Below are 13,386 nucleotides of genomic sequence, written 5' to 3'. Positions count from 1 at the left end.
CAGAAAGTGACAGCAGAGCAAGACTCGTGAGAACACTCCCTGCTGCTGCTGCGTTAGGTAGGACCGTTCCAGACTATATCACTCCTCTACGTTACGCTTTTACATAATCATTCACATTTGCTTTTTAATTCTTACTTTTTATGACTTTATGGTTGTTATTATATGATCCACAGATGACAGGCAGGGTTCATCAGCATATGCAAATGCTGTCATAATATGAACAATATATATATATATATATAAATTACCTATTAATTGTCATTAAAGTGAAATTACTGAACCTAAATATACGAGCTCGATAAAAAATTTTCATTTAAGAAGAAAATTTCAGATGGCACCTATGCATCTGAAGTCTTCATATATAACTCTTATTTATAACATTAAAAAAAATGGTATGAATTCTTTAAGAAAGTTTTGCTTTTGTGTGATTTCAAGTATTTTAAGTTAATATTGCATGGTGTTCTTTGAATATCTACAGTGAAAGTGATATTTTATTTGTAATTATCTTATATATTTCAGTATTTATAAGCTTTATATATTTAACAGCACGAGAGTGAAAGTCAGATTTTAATTGCAGTGAAATTACCTGATTTGTTCTCAGCTTTTTTGAATTTGAATAAATGCAAAGCGAGTGAAAACCCTGATAAAGGCTGAACGAGTGTCATTGCTGTGTTTCGTGTTATTTTGATGGCACAGTGAAATTATGTTATTATAAACCTGCTCAAGTCATGATAAATGATTAATACACTAAATCTTAATTTCCCTTAGGATTTTATTCCTGTAACTCATACATGACAGACAGTTTAAAAGGAGCTTGACAGTAATAAACAGGAAAATAACTCAAATATGAGCCGAATTCAAATTCTGCTGTAAAGCTCAATTCAGATTATATAGTTGAATCATTCTAGTGCTTTTTAGTGTAATTAAATTGTTTAACAATAACAAAGAATAAGATGTCGTTTTAACGACATAAGATCTCGTTATTACGACATAATTGAGAGAAAGAAATAATATGTATGTGGCAGTAATGCGTCACCTGTCGCTCATATCTCATAACCTGTCGCTCATATCTCATAACCTGTCGCTCATATCTCATAACCTGTCGCTTATATCTCATAACCTGTCGCTCATATCTCATAACCTGTCGCTTATATCTCATAACCTGTCGCTCATATCTCATAACCTGTTGCTCATATCTCATAACCTGTCGCTCATATCTCATAACCTGTCGCTCATATCTCATAACCTGTCGCTCATATCTTTTAAGTTGTTGCGCTTGTGATAAGGTTGAAGGTCACTATAAAAAGGTCAACATGGCGGATGATGTCCGGATCGCATTCATACTTAACGAGATCTCAGTGTCAGTGAGAGAGGGGGAGTGGCCAGCTGTGCTCACTCAGTGTCAGTGTGAGAGGGGGAGTGGCCAGCTGTGTTCACTCAGTGTCAGTGTGAGAGGGGGAGTGGCCAGCTGTGCTCACTCAGTGTCAGTGTGAGAGGGGGAGTGGCCAGCTGTGCTCACTCAGTGTCAGTGTGAGAGGGGGAGTGGCCAGCTGTGCTCGCTCAGTGTCAGTGTGAGAGGGGGAGTGGCCAGCTGTGCTCACTCAGTGTCAGTGTGAGAGGGGGAGTGGCCAGCTGTGCTCGCTCAGTGTCAGTGTGAGAGGGGGAGTGGCCAGCAGTGCTCACTCAGTGTCAGTGTGAGAGGGGGAGTGGCCAGCTGTGCTCACTCAGTGTGAGAGGGGGAGTGGCCAGCAGTGCTCACTCAGTGTCAGTGTGAGAGGGGGAGTGGCCAGCAGTGCTCACTCAGTGTCAGTGTGAGAGGGGGAGTGGCCAGCAGTGCTCACTCAGGCTGCGTTCCAGTCCAATTTAGTCCTAATTTGTAAGTCGCTTTGGACTAAAGCGTCTGCTAAATGACTAAATGTAAATTTGCTGACTTTCTATCAGAGTTAGTATTGGCTGCAGATAAAGTACTAATTGTTGGTGATTTTAATATACATATAGATAATGAAAAAGATGCATTGGGATTGGCATTTAAAGACATTCTGAACTCTATTGGAGTTAGACAACACGTGTCAGGGCCTACTCATTGTCGTAATCATACTCTAGATCTAATATTATCACACGGAATAAATGTTGATGCCGTTGAAATTCTGCAGCAGAGCGATGACATCTCAGATCATTATCTAGTCTAGTGTAAATTACATTTAGCCAAGGCTGCAAAGCCGACTCCGTGTTACAAATATGTTAGACAGATCACTTCTGCCACTAAAGATTGCTTTATCAATAATCTTCCTAATCAGCTTCATCATCTCAGCATCCCAGATAGCTTAGAAGAACTCGATATTGCGACAGAAACTTTTAACTCTCTCTTTTCCAGCACTTTAGACACAGTTGCTCCGTTGCGCTTAAAGAAGATTAAAGAAAATAGTCCAACGCCGTGGTACAACGAGCACACTCAGGCCCTTAAGAGAGCAGCCCGAAAAATGGAGCGCAACTGGAAGAAAACCAAACTAGAGGTATTTCGCATTTCATGGAAAGAGAGCACGATTGCATACAGAGAGGCCTTAAAAGCTGCTAGATCTGCTTATTTTTCAACCCTATTATTAATTATTAATATTTTAGAGTAAATGACAAATCACGTTTGAGATTTGTGCTGGCTACTGTATACAGGCCACCAGGGCACCATAAAGATTTTATCAAAGAATTTGGACCCTTGCTCTTCTCCATCAGTCGGCACTCCATCAGCTCCACACATCAGTCGGACACATCATACAGGCACATGGTTTCTCTTACCACTGCTATGCTGATGACACACAGCTCTTCCTTTTATTTCAACCAGATGATCCCACAGTAGCTCCACAGATCTCAAGCTGTCTAGCGGACATCTCGACATGGATGAAGGAACATCACCTGCAGCTCAACCTGGCAAAGACTGAGCTTCTCGTCCTCCCTGCCAATCCATCTCTACAGCACGACTTCACTATCCAGCTAAATTCATCATCAATCACCCCATCAAGGTCGGCCAGAAATCTTGGAGTAACATTTGATGACCAGCTGACCTTCACAGATCACATTTCAAAGACAGCTCGATCATGCAGGTTTGCACTGCACAACATCAGGAAGATCAGGCCTTTCCTAACTGAGCATGCAACACAACTTCTCGTCCAGGCCCTAGTCATTTCTAGGCTTGACTACTGCAATGCACTTCTGGCTGGACTTCCATCATGTGCAACTAAACCGCTACAAATGATTCAGAACGCTGCAGCTCGTCTTGTCTTCAACGAGCCCAAAAGGGCCCACTGTTCATCTCTCTGCACTGGCTACCAGTCGCCGCTCGCATCAAGTTCAAGGCATTGACGCTTGCTTACAGATCTATCACAGGCTCAGCTCCCTCCTACTTTCACTCACTCCTACGAGCTGAGCCTGTGATAGATCTGTAAGCAAGCCTTGAACTTGATGCGAGCAGCGAGTGGTAGCCAGTGCAAAGTGATGAAGAGAGGAGTGACGTGGGCCCTTTTGGGCTCGTTGAAGACAAGACGAGCTGCAGCATTCTGAATCATTTGTAGAGGTTTGGTTGCACATGATGGAAGTCCAGCCAGAAGAGCATTGCAGTAGTCAAGCCTAGAAATGACCAGGGCCTGGACGAGAAGTTGTGTTGCATGCTCAGTTTGGAAAGGCCTGATCTTCCTGATGTTGTGCAGTGCAAACCTGCATGATCGAGCTGTCTTTGAAATGTGATCTGTGAAGGTCAGCTGGTCATCCAATATCACTCCAAGATTTCTGACCGACCTTGATGGGGTGATTGATGATGAATCTAGCTGGATAGTGAAGTCGTGTTGTAGAGATGGATTGGCAGGGAGGACTAGAAGCTCAGTGTTTGCCAGGTTGAGCTGCAGGGGATGTTCCTTCATCCATGTTGAGATGTCCGCCAGACAGCTTGAGATCCGTGCAGCTACTGTGGGATCATGCTACTCTGAACAATGCCTGAACTTCGTATTTTGAGCACTTCTTGCGTTGTTTTTTGCCTCTTCACGATGACTCGCTTAATTTAGTCCTAATTTGTAAGTCGCTTTGGACAAAAGCTTTCTGTGATGGAACCACGAGACGTCGCTCGTTGACCGATCGTAGGCCGATCTCGAATCTACCCTTTCTGTCAAAGATACTAGAAAAGGCAGTATCTTCACAACTATATTCCTTTTTAGAAAGAAATTATATCTGCGAGGATTTTCAGTCAGGATTTAGACCGTACCATAGTACAGAGACAGCTCAGTAGTCAGTAGATTGTGTTCACTCAATGTTCCGAGTGTATCCACCTCTATGTAAATCCCTCCCCTTGAAATGTATATAAACTACAATGTCTACTGCCCTAGTTAGACTTGATGACTGCAGCTACCGACAGCTCGTGTTCTAAATAAAGAATCCTGCTGAAGAAACAACCAAGTCTCCTGGTCTCTGCTTTGACGAAGGAAAAGTCTCCAACAGATGTCTGAACCGAGGTATGAACCGAACCGTGACTTCTGTGTACCGTTCCACCCCAATATATTATATATATATATATATATATATATTAATCAAAGTAGGCCTAAGTAACAAATGTGTACAAAGTTGCACAAGTTAGGCTACAAAGATACAAAATGCAATATGTCACGTGTCATGCGCATCGTCTCCTCCACTCGCACACATCACTCCGGGCCGGCTGTGCTGTATTGTGTAGCTTAAGTGCAACATGGAGCTTGAAGAAGTAAAGAAAAAAAGAAAAACAGGAGAATTAACTTTTAGCAAGTTTGGAGGAAAGTCAGAGGTATGGAACGATTTTAAACAAGTCATGGTCATTGACAACATGTGTGTTAATAATGACTCACTGTCATCTAAACTGGAGAGATCAGGCACAGGCGGCAACTCTTGATCCTGGAGGGACCTGGGACACACAGAGACTCCAGATCTTCTAGACCTGGCATGGCACACACACCAACTCAGCATCAACTCAGGTATAGGCTTCTGCTTTTACTATTGCTTGATACAAATTTTATAATTTCAGTTTAATTCTTGTGGTTTTATTCTGATCTTGATTCAGTTTGGATACGTATTGGGTACAGTAGATACATGTTCATTTCTCTCAAGAAAGAAAATCACACCTAATGCTGTAAACATAGGCTACAGAGATCCTCGTCATCTGGTATAATTAAAGGTTAAAAATAACTACTGTACTCAAATTAAACATAGGCCTAATGCGGATTTTATTACAAAAACAACTTTATAATATTTTTATGATATAGTACGTCTCACTTATTTCTGTTTATGTTTACTTTCAATGTACTGTGGTCAATGAGTTGTCAGTGTTCGTCTAAACTAGCGACCGCGACGCTGAAGTGTGTGAGAACAGAGGAATAACATCAGTACGAACCACCAACATTTGTTTATTTGGATTAAATATTTGAACCATTCTGTGTCATTTTTCAATGTCAATCTTTTCACTATTTACATGTTTATGCCCAAAATGCTATAATATTCAAAGTAGTTGATGTCATTCTCCTCTACGCTGTGTGCGTTTTTGATTAAATAGCCTAGCCTATTTAACATGTTTACAGGCACCCCATTTTAAAAGCCTGGATTAAACATCAGCGCACACAAGCAATCCTTTTAATAGTCATTCATTTAAAAATGTAAATCCAACAGGTATGAAATGTCAGAAAGAGAAAAAAACTGTTCATAAGAGTACGAGCATATAGGACTGCCGCAGCTTAGTGGATAAATATATTTAGCTATTTATTATTCAGAATGCACAGTTGGAATATTTATAGGAACATTTCAGCAGGCTCAAGATAATTAATACAGAGATCATTATTCACTGTTTTAATCAATTGGCAGCCATAAAACACAGTGATAATAATCTGCATTCTCATGTGTGGAGGTGCTGATTGGATTAGGATTGGTAACACTCTAGAGTCTAGGGCAGGTTCCTAAACCTGTATACTTAGGCCACATCCACACGAAGCCAGAGCTTTCCCTATCCGATATTTTTTTCCCCCGTTCAAAAAAAAAATTCTGTAAACACGGCGTCGTCTCAAGAAATATCTGTCGTTTAATGTAGAGTCAATCCATGTAGTTTAGAGATCACTCTAAACTACGCTAAAACCTGGTGCACGCGCTGTACTCAAATCAGTTCGTCCGATCGTAGCGCTGCTTCATTCCCCAAATAGCAAGCCAGGATGATTGACAAATGCGTAAGGCTCATGATTGAAAAGAGACAGCAATACAGAATCCCGCTAGATCCCCCTTCCACTCCCGCCGTCTGATGGATTTCTGAAGCGAGGACAGGACAGTAGTCTCGGTGCTTCTGACTCCTTACGGTAAACAGGCTGGGGGAGATTTGTCGAAATATTGAATTTGAGTTTACTTAAAGGACAAGTTCGGTATTTTACACTTAAAGCCCTGTTTTCAGATCGTTTCTGATGAAATACAATGGTTAAGATAGAAATTTGGACAAATGCTGCTGGCCCGAGAATTTTCGGTTTCTGTGGTAGCACCCCCCCCCACCTCCACAATGGTTGCATAGGTGCACTGGAATAATCCTTCCTAAAACGCATTAAACTTTCGTTTACAAAGACGTGAAACTCTCTGATATGCTCACACAAAAATCGCTGCAAAAGATGCTTTCCAACAGGTTTTATCGTAGTTTTTCATCCAATACAAGTCAATGGAGTTGGACAAAAACTAAGATAAAACCGGTTGGAAAGCATCTTTTGCAGCGATTTTTGTGTGAGCATATCAGTGAACACCCCTGACCACTCGGTGAGTTTCACGTCTTTGTAAACGAAAGTTTAATGCGTTTTAGGAAGGTGCACCTATGCAACCATTGTGGAGGTGGGGGGGGGTGCTACCACAGAAATTCTCGGGCCAGCAGCATTTGTCCAAATTTCAATCTTAACCATTGTATTTCATCAGAAACGATCTGAAAACAGGGCTTTAAGTGTAAAATACCGAACTTGTCCTTTAAGTAAACTCAAATTCAATATTTCGACAAATCTCCCCCAGCCTGTTTACCGTAAGGAGTCAGAAGCACCGAGACTACTGTCCTGTCCTCGCTTCAGAAATCCATCAGACGGCGGGAGTGGAAGGGGGATCGAGCGGGATTCTGTATTGCTGTCTCTTTTCAATCATGAGCCTTACGCATTTGTCAATCATCCTGGCTTGCTATTTGGGGAATGAAGCAGCGCTACGATCGGACGAACTGATTTGAGTACAGCGCGTGCACCAGGTTTTTGCGTAGTTTAGAGTGACAAATCGTACCAGCGCACTTTGAGGTCAAAATACATACAGGTTGGCAGGTCTGAGTCTGTTCTATCACAAATAATTTAAAAGTGAATTGAGTAAACAAAAAAAAATATTTGTTCTCAATTCGATGAGCAAATCCTCAATCCAGGGATGATCTGTCATGTTCTCTGAAGTCAAGTAGTCTTTTGCAGCAGCAAGCTGATGTTCTGTGAAAGTTTTCAGAAGAGAGTGGATTAATCACGTTTGACCTTTCTGTAGTAGGCTACACGTAAGGTGAATGTTATCATGAAATACAAAGCATTTGTTGCTGTTACTATGACATGAACATTTAATCACTGCTAACATTCATTATCAATCCCCCGTGTTTTATACTTTGCTCATTCATCAATAAGGTTTGACGTTTATCATTTTACTGTCACTTTATGTTGTCAGAGCTTTATATGTTTTCCAAGCAATGTTATTTCCACTTCGTTCTTGTTATCGAACTTACCTTTTCTCGGACATGCCAGTACAAACAGAGCACTGTATTCGTAGGCCAAATTGTCCTCCTCCGTGTTTTCAATTCCTGCAAGCAATACATTTCCAGTGTTTAGTAAAACATCACCAGTCATCACCAGTCATCAGTGATCTGTGTTCAAAAAGCCAACTCACTTTTAAGGTCTTTTTCGCCAATGTGTGCATATTTTATATGCAGGGTTTCTGGGTTGATCAGTATCAATCTCTTGAATAGTGGGTATAAAAAATCATTTTCTGAGCAGTGATGCAGTGCAGCCAAGATTTGGCTCATGATGCGGTTCACTGTCTCTTCAGTCAGGCACCCTTCGTTTCCTCTGATGAACTCAGTCCAGGTCACATAGGCAGGAAGATGTTCCAGTATCAGGATGCTTTGGTCTTTCGAGATGAAACCCTCATATAACTGTACGAAATGGTCGCAAGTTGGAGCCTTTTGCATTTTCATCAATGTAGTCCCCTCTTGAACAAACTCAGGCTGAAGAAAAGAGATTGACAAAACAATCGCCAATTAAAGAATGAGGGAAATGAAAGATGAAAGCATTAGCTATGTTTCCATCAGCCTGTTTTTATGCACTTTTTGAAGAACGGCAAGTCACAAAAAAAGTTCACACACTCGCTTGAGGTGGTTTTTGACTTGTGCGAAAAAGGATTAATGCGAATATTGGGAGATGGAAATGCATTTGCCAAATTAATTTGATTTATATTGAAAACTATTGAAAATAAAACCCTTGTAAGCACATCACACTTAAAACAGACCACATTTATACGGTTGTTAAAGGTCGTCCCTGCTCGATATGACAGTTTCACTTTACAAACTTCTACGTTCTGTCTTTAAGTTGTCTGTTAATAAAATTGCATTCAAATGCTACTTCGTTTGCTTGTGTTACTGCTCTTGTTTTCTGACCTGATATTAAGGATGAAAACACATCAAAATAACATTAAGCGAGTGACTACTTGTCGTGTGGCTGAGCAGTGTAGCGAAAGGATAATCATATTATCCTTACTTGTATTAACATACAAAAATACAAAAAGGGAAAACAGCTCTCAGACGGGAACCGACTCTCACCGTTCTCTTAAAGCAGTCGCTCATCGGGCCCTATTTTAACGATCTGAAATGCAAGTATCAAACGCGAAACGCAAGTAACTCTGTGGGCGGATCTCGGGCGCTGTTGCTATTATACCGGCGGGATAAATGACTCTTGCGCCCGACGCAAATCTAAAATGTGTTGGTCTGAAGTAGCTTCATTATTCATAGGTGTGGTTTGGGCGTAACGTGAAATAAACCAATCAGAGCGTCATCTCACATTCCCTTTAAGAGCAGGCGCGCTTGTTCCATGGCGGATTGATAGTATAACGGCGGATTTGCCAGACGCGCGCCAGGAGCGGTTCACAGCCGAGGAGACCGACGTTCTCGTCAGGGCCGTAAAACACAGAGAAGTGACATTGGGGATGGAGAAACACACCCAAATTAGCTTCGGTTAAACAGGCGTATGATAATTTGGGTAAATGTGTAAGCTAGATTTATGCCTATTTTTTCACATCTTCATGGACACCACAATGATTTCCCTCGTGTGTTAATATTTTTCCTTGTAATAATGTATGGTTTTCTAAAAATGAGAAGTGCTGCATCTGTGTAGATGAGAGAAGCAAAGTGATGTGCGCCTCTGACTTTAGACGAGGTTTCTCCTGGTCAGTGGCGGAATTGTTTTCTAAACCTGTAAAATAGCACCAGGGAACGTTTGCGCCGGAACACGCCTCCTCTTTTCACTGAACCGCCCCCGGGAGCGCAAGTTCATTCCCTAAATTACCGACGTGCGTCTGTGGAGGGAAAAGTCCGCTGTGCGCGAGTGCAAAATAGGAATGACACATGCGTCGGTGTACAAAGTCAATTGCGCTGGGTGCGAGATAGGGCCCCTTGAGTCGAACGACACGCATCACTACTGTTTTGCTGACGGTGTTTCATTTACTGTTGGTTACTAGATTACCCAATACCACGTCGTCCGCTCAAACAACCTGATGGAAACGCACCTAATTCACTTTTTTTTTTTGTGTGAAAAAGATTTGCTTCACGTTTGGATGGAAACCCAGCTACTGGGAAAACTTTACATGAACTCTATAACAGATGCTTCTAGGCTTTGGTTGTGTAATTCAGTTATATCTCATACTATCTCCATACCGAATTTAACAAACCAATTCTTACAAGAGAATTTCATGAAGAATAAAAGTCTTGTCAACTTACCGATGTTTCCCAAAGTCTGCACCTCTCAACAAATTTGATGTCAACCTAAAAAATAAAGACAATTTTGTGAACATGATCATCAAGTCTTTACATTTTTTTAAGCACTTTTTGATCAAAACTGTCAACACTGATGTTTATGGCAAGACTCAAAGTTCACAGAAGGAAACAAGAGATGAAACGTTTGGTTATGGAGAAAGAGCAACATACTTTCTGGCCGTCCGATCTTCTGATTCCTTCATAGACACGATCATCATATCCCTGTTTCTTTCCCACTTCATAAAGAGACTCAAAGGGTTCATATAAGCTCACTGAAAAACACACAGCAACAACGTGTTAACATACAGCATGAGACTGAACGTACCAGTGCAGATCAGGTGAGGAGCCAGTATGAGTGATTACAAACAAAACCAGAACAAGAGATTGAAATGGACATGAATCCAGTGGTACGTGAAACCTGTACTGTAAGTAAAAGTAGCATATATGTTCTCATTAACGTAACCGGAGCAGCAGGGGGCTGTTGCTATATTGAATTGTCTCTAGAACTAAGGGTGTAGAAATCTCTGTTTACTCGCTACATAAAACTAGACAACAGCACTGCATGATAACTGGACACTCACGGTCTGCTGGCTCTTCTTCAGGCGATAACGGTTCAGGTGTTTGTGGATCAGCGCTGGTCGACGGTTCAGGTGTTTGTGGATCAGCACTGGTCGACGGTTCAGGTGTTTGTGGATCAGCGCTGGTCGACGGTTCAGGTGTTTGTGGATCAGCACTGGTCGATGGTTCAGGTGTTTGTGGATCAGCGCTGGTCGATGGTTCAGGTGTTTGTGGATCAGCGCTGGTCGATGGTTCAGGTGTTTGTGGATCAGCGCTGGTCGATGGTTCAGGTGTTTGTGGATCAGCGCTGGTCGATGGTTCAGGTGTTTGTGGATCAGCGCTGGTCGATGGTTCAGGTGTTTGTGGATCAGCGCTGGTCGATGGTTCAGGTGTTTGTGGATCAGCGCTGGTCGACGGTTCAGGTGTTTGTGGATTAGTCTCAGTCTCAAGCGCATCTGAGGCTGAAGTCGGCTCCTGTCCAGGTGTTTTAAGAGACTCCTGCAATAACGCAGCATAATAACGCTGCAAAATAATGCTGGTCGATGGCTGAGCACTGCTGATATTCATGCCTTCAGACTGCATACAGCCTAAGGAAAAATTAAAATGAACATCAGAAACATCAGGCTGAAACTGACATGAATCAGAGTGGTAATAACTAGACTCACAAACAATAAGTGTAGGCTATTGTGATTGTCAGAACATTTGGTAGCCTAACTAAACACTATTTTATTGAGTTTATAGAGTTTAGTGACAGCATAGTGCAATAATTGGTATAGGCTTCTGCTTTTACTATTGCTAGATACAAATTTTACAATTTCAGTTTAATTCTTGTGGTTTTATTCCGATCTTGATTGAGTTCAGATAAATCTCAAACCTATGATATTCTCTGATTTAGATTTCTGCACCTGATCATTACAATTATTCAAATTCTCTGTGTTAAGCATGATGGTATAGCATATCACACTGAAGTAACGTTAGGCTGCTTTAAAATTAAAATGTATTTCAAATAAAAGTTTTTCTTTAGGCAAAATTACAATTCCTTAATACACTCTTATCAGAATAATTTTTTCTACCTTTATAAAGGGCATTTTCCCCGTAATTTTATTAAATGTATGCCTATGCTTCATCTTTCATTTCAAAATTCTTAAATCTGATCAATAAATTCAATTAGAATAATAGGACACTATTTGGCTGTATCATTAAATGGTAACTTGTCTTTCTGTTGTTATTTTGTAGATGTTTGTAGAACAACTAGGCTTAAACAGTGGTGTGCACAGACCTCCTCCAGGGCAGGGGCGGAAGGACCAAAAAGAGCCCTTTTTTAAAAACGTTAAAAACTGTATTTAAAGCAGTACCCGTCTGTCTGTTGTGTTTTTATATATTTTAATGATTTCCTCACCATTATTTGGAATATCTCGCTCGATGGGGAGCAGCAGTCGGTCAGAGAGCCTCTCTTCATTACCAATGAAAAGACGTTGATACAATTAGAATGCATAACACATCAAACAAAAATAGGGAAATTATGATAATATTACTAAATATTATTTACTTTACCAAACAAAACAGATAATCAAGTAGGTAATTATGAGGAATTCATGTTTAGTTATGTTGATGTTATAAATTGTATGTAGGCTATGTATTCATTAAAGTGTTAGCTATCATGAAATCAGTAACGTTAACACTTTACAATAAGGTTTCATTAGTTAAATTTGTTAACATGAACTAATAATGAACTGCACTTCTACACCATTTTCAGAATTGACTAAAACATTATTAAAATCAAAAGTTGTATTTGTTAACATTAGTTAATGCACTGACTGTGACATAACATGAACAAACAATTAAAAGTTGTATTATTATTAACCAAGATTAACAAATAGGCCTACAGTAGCCTAACAAATGTTTTGCTCATGATTAGTTAATGTTAGTTAATATAAATAATAAACAAATGAACCTTATTGTTAAGTGTAGTTTGAAATCAAAGATATACATTTCTTACAATTTAGAGCTGGACATGGACTTAAAATGTCCTTTCACTAGATGTAACGTTATTTCCCCCAAGCTAATAACACTTGCTATGGCCTTGGACAAAAACGAATGACATTGTCAGACTCAGAATCCGGCTGCGATTAAGTTATACTTTTATGATTGTTAAGCACTCACATGCTGCCACAACTTTTACAGTGGCATGGTAGGATAAATTTAACTTTTCCGTTAAATGTAATTCAAGATACGTTAGTAAAACCATGGTTAAACTGTGGTAATGCAACCGATTTGTGGTAACGTTACATGAACCATGATTTTTTTAAAAATCATTAGTATACATTTTCATTTGGATCCCAGATTCGGGCCAGATTTTGGACGAAATTCGGCACAACACATGATTTTGGGCCATCGTTGTCCAGTCCACATCTTTTTAGCTAACTTACATGGGACTGTTATTTTATTTCTGCATATATGTGAGTTTTGATTTGTATTAATGTTAACGTTACCTGTCGTCTGCGCGGGCGCATCTGTGGAGTTCCTGCTGGGGTTTCTCTCAAATATAGCGGTGATACATCGGTTAATGAAATATAACCCATGTAACATGTTGAATATTGTTTGTATTTCGATAACAATACAGCGTTTATATTTCACAATACAGCGTTTGTCTTTCACAATACAGCGTTAATATTTCACAATACAGCGTTTGTCTTTCACAATACAGCGTTTGTCTGTGTTTGTTGCTCTGTGTTGCTTAGCAACCTAAACTTGGAACTATTCGGCTA

General features: G+C 40.4%; 1 long non-coding RNA gene across 1 annotated transcript; it reads right to left on the bottom strand.

Annotated features, from left to right (window-relative positions):
• Positions 1-6,904: 6,904 nt before the first annotated feature.
• Positions 6,905-8,161, bottom strand: LOC309500167. The gene is made up of 3 exons (XR_014206487.1): positions 7,924-8,161; positions 7,763-7,837; positions 6,905-7,478 (listed from the first exon to the last, which is right to left on the bottom strand). It is a non-coding gene; the product is annotated as an uncharacterized lncRNA (long non-coding RNA).
• Positions 8,162-13,386: the final 5,225 nt, after the last annotated feature.

Source organism: Leuciscus leuciscus, assembly GCF_965113295.1.
Source record: "Leuciscus leuciscus genome assembly, chromosome: 5".
Lineage (NCBI taxonomy): Eukaryota > Metazoa > Chordata > Actinopteri > Cypriniformes > Leuciscidae > Leuciscus > Leuciscus leuciscus.
The sequence above is the reverse complement of the archived record's forward strand: the minus strand, read 5'-3'. Positions and strand labels throughout refer to the sequence as shown.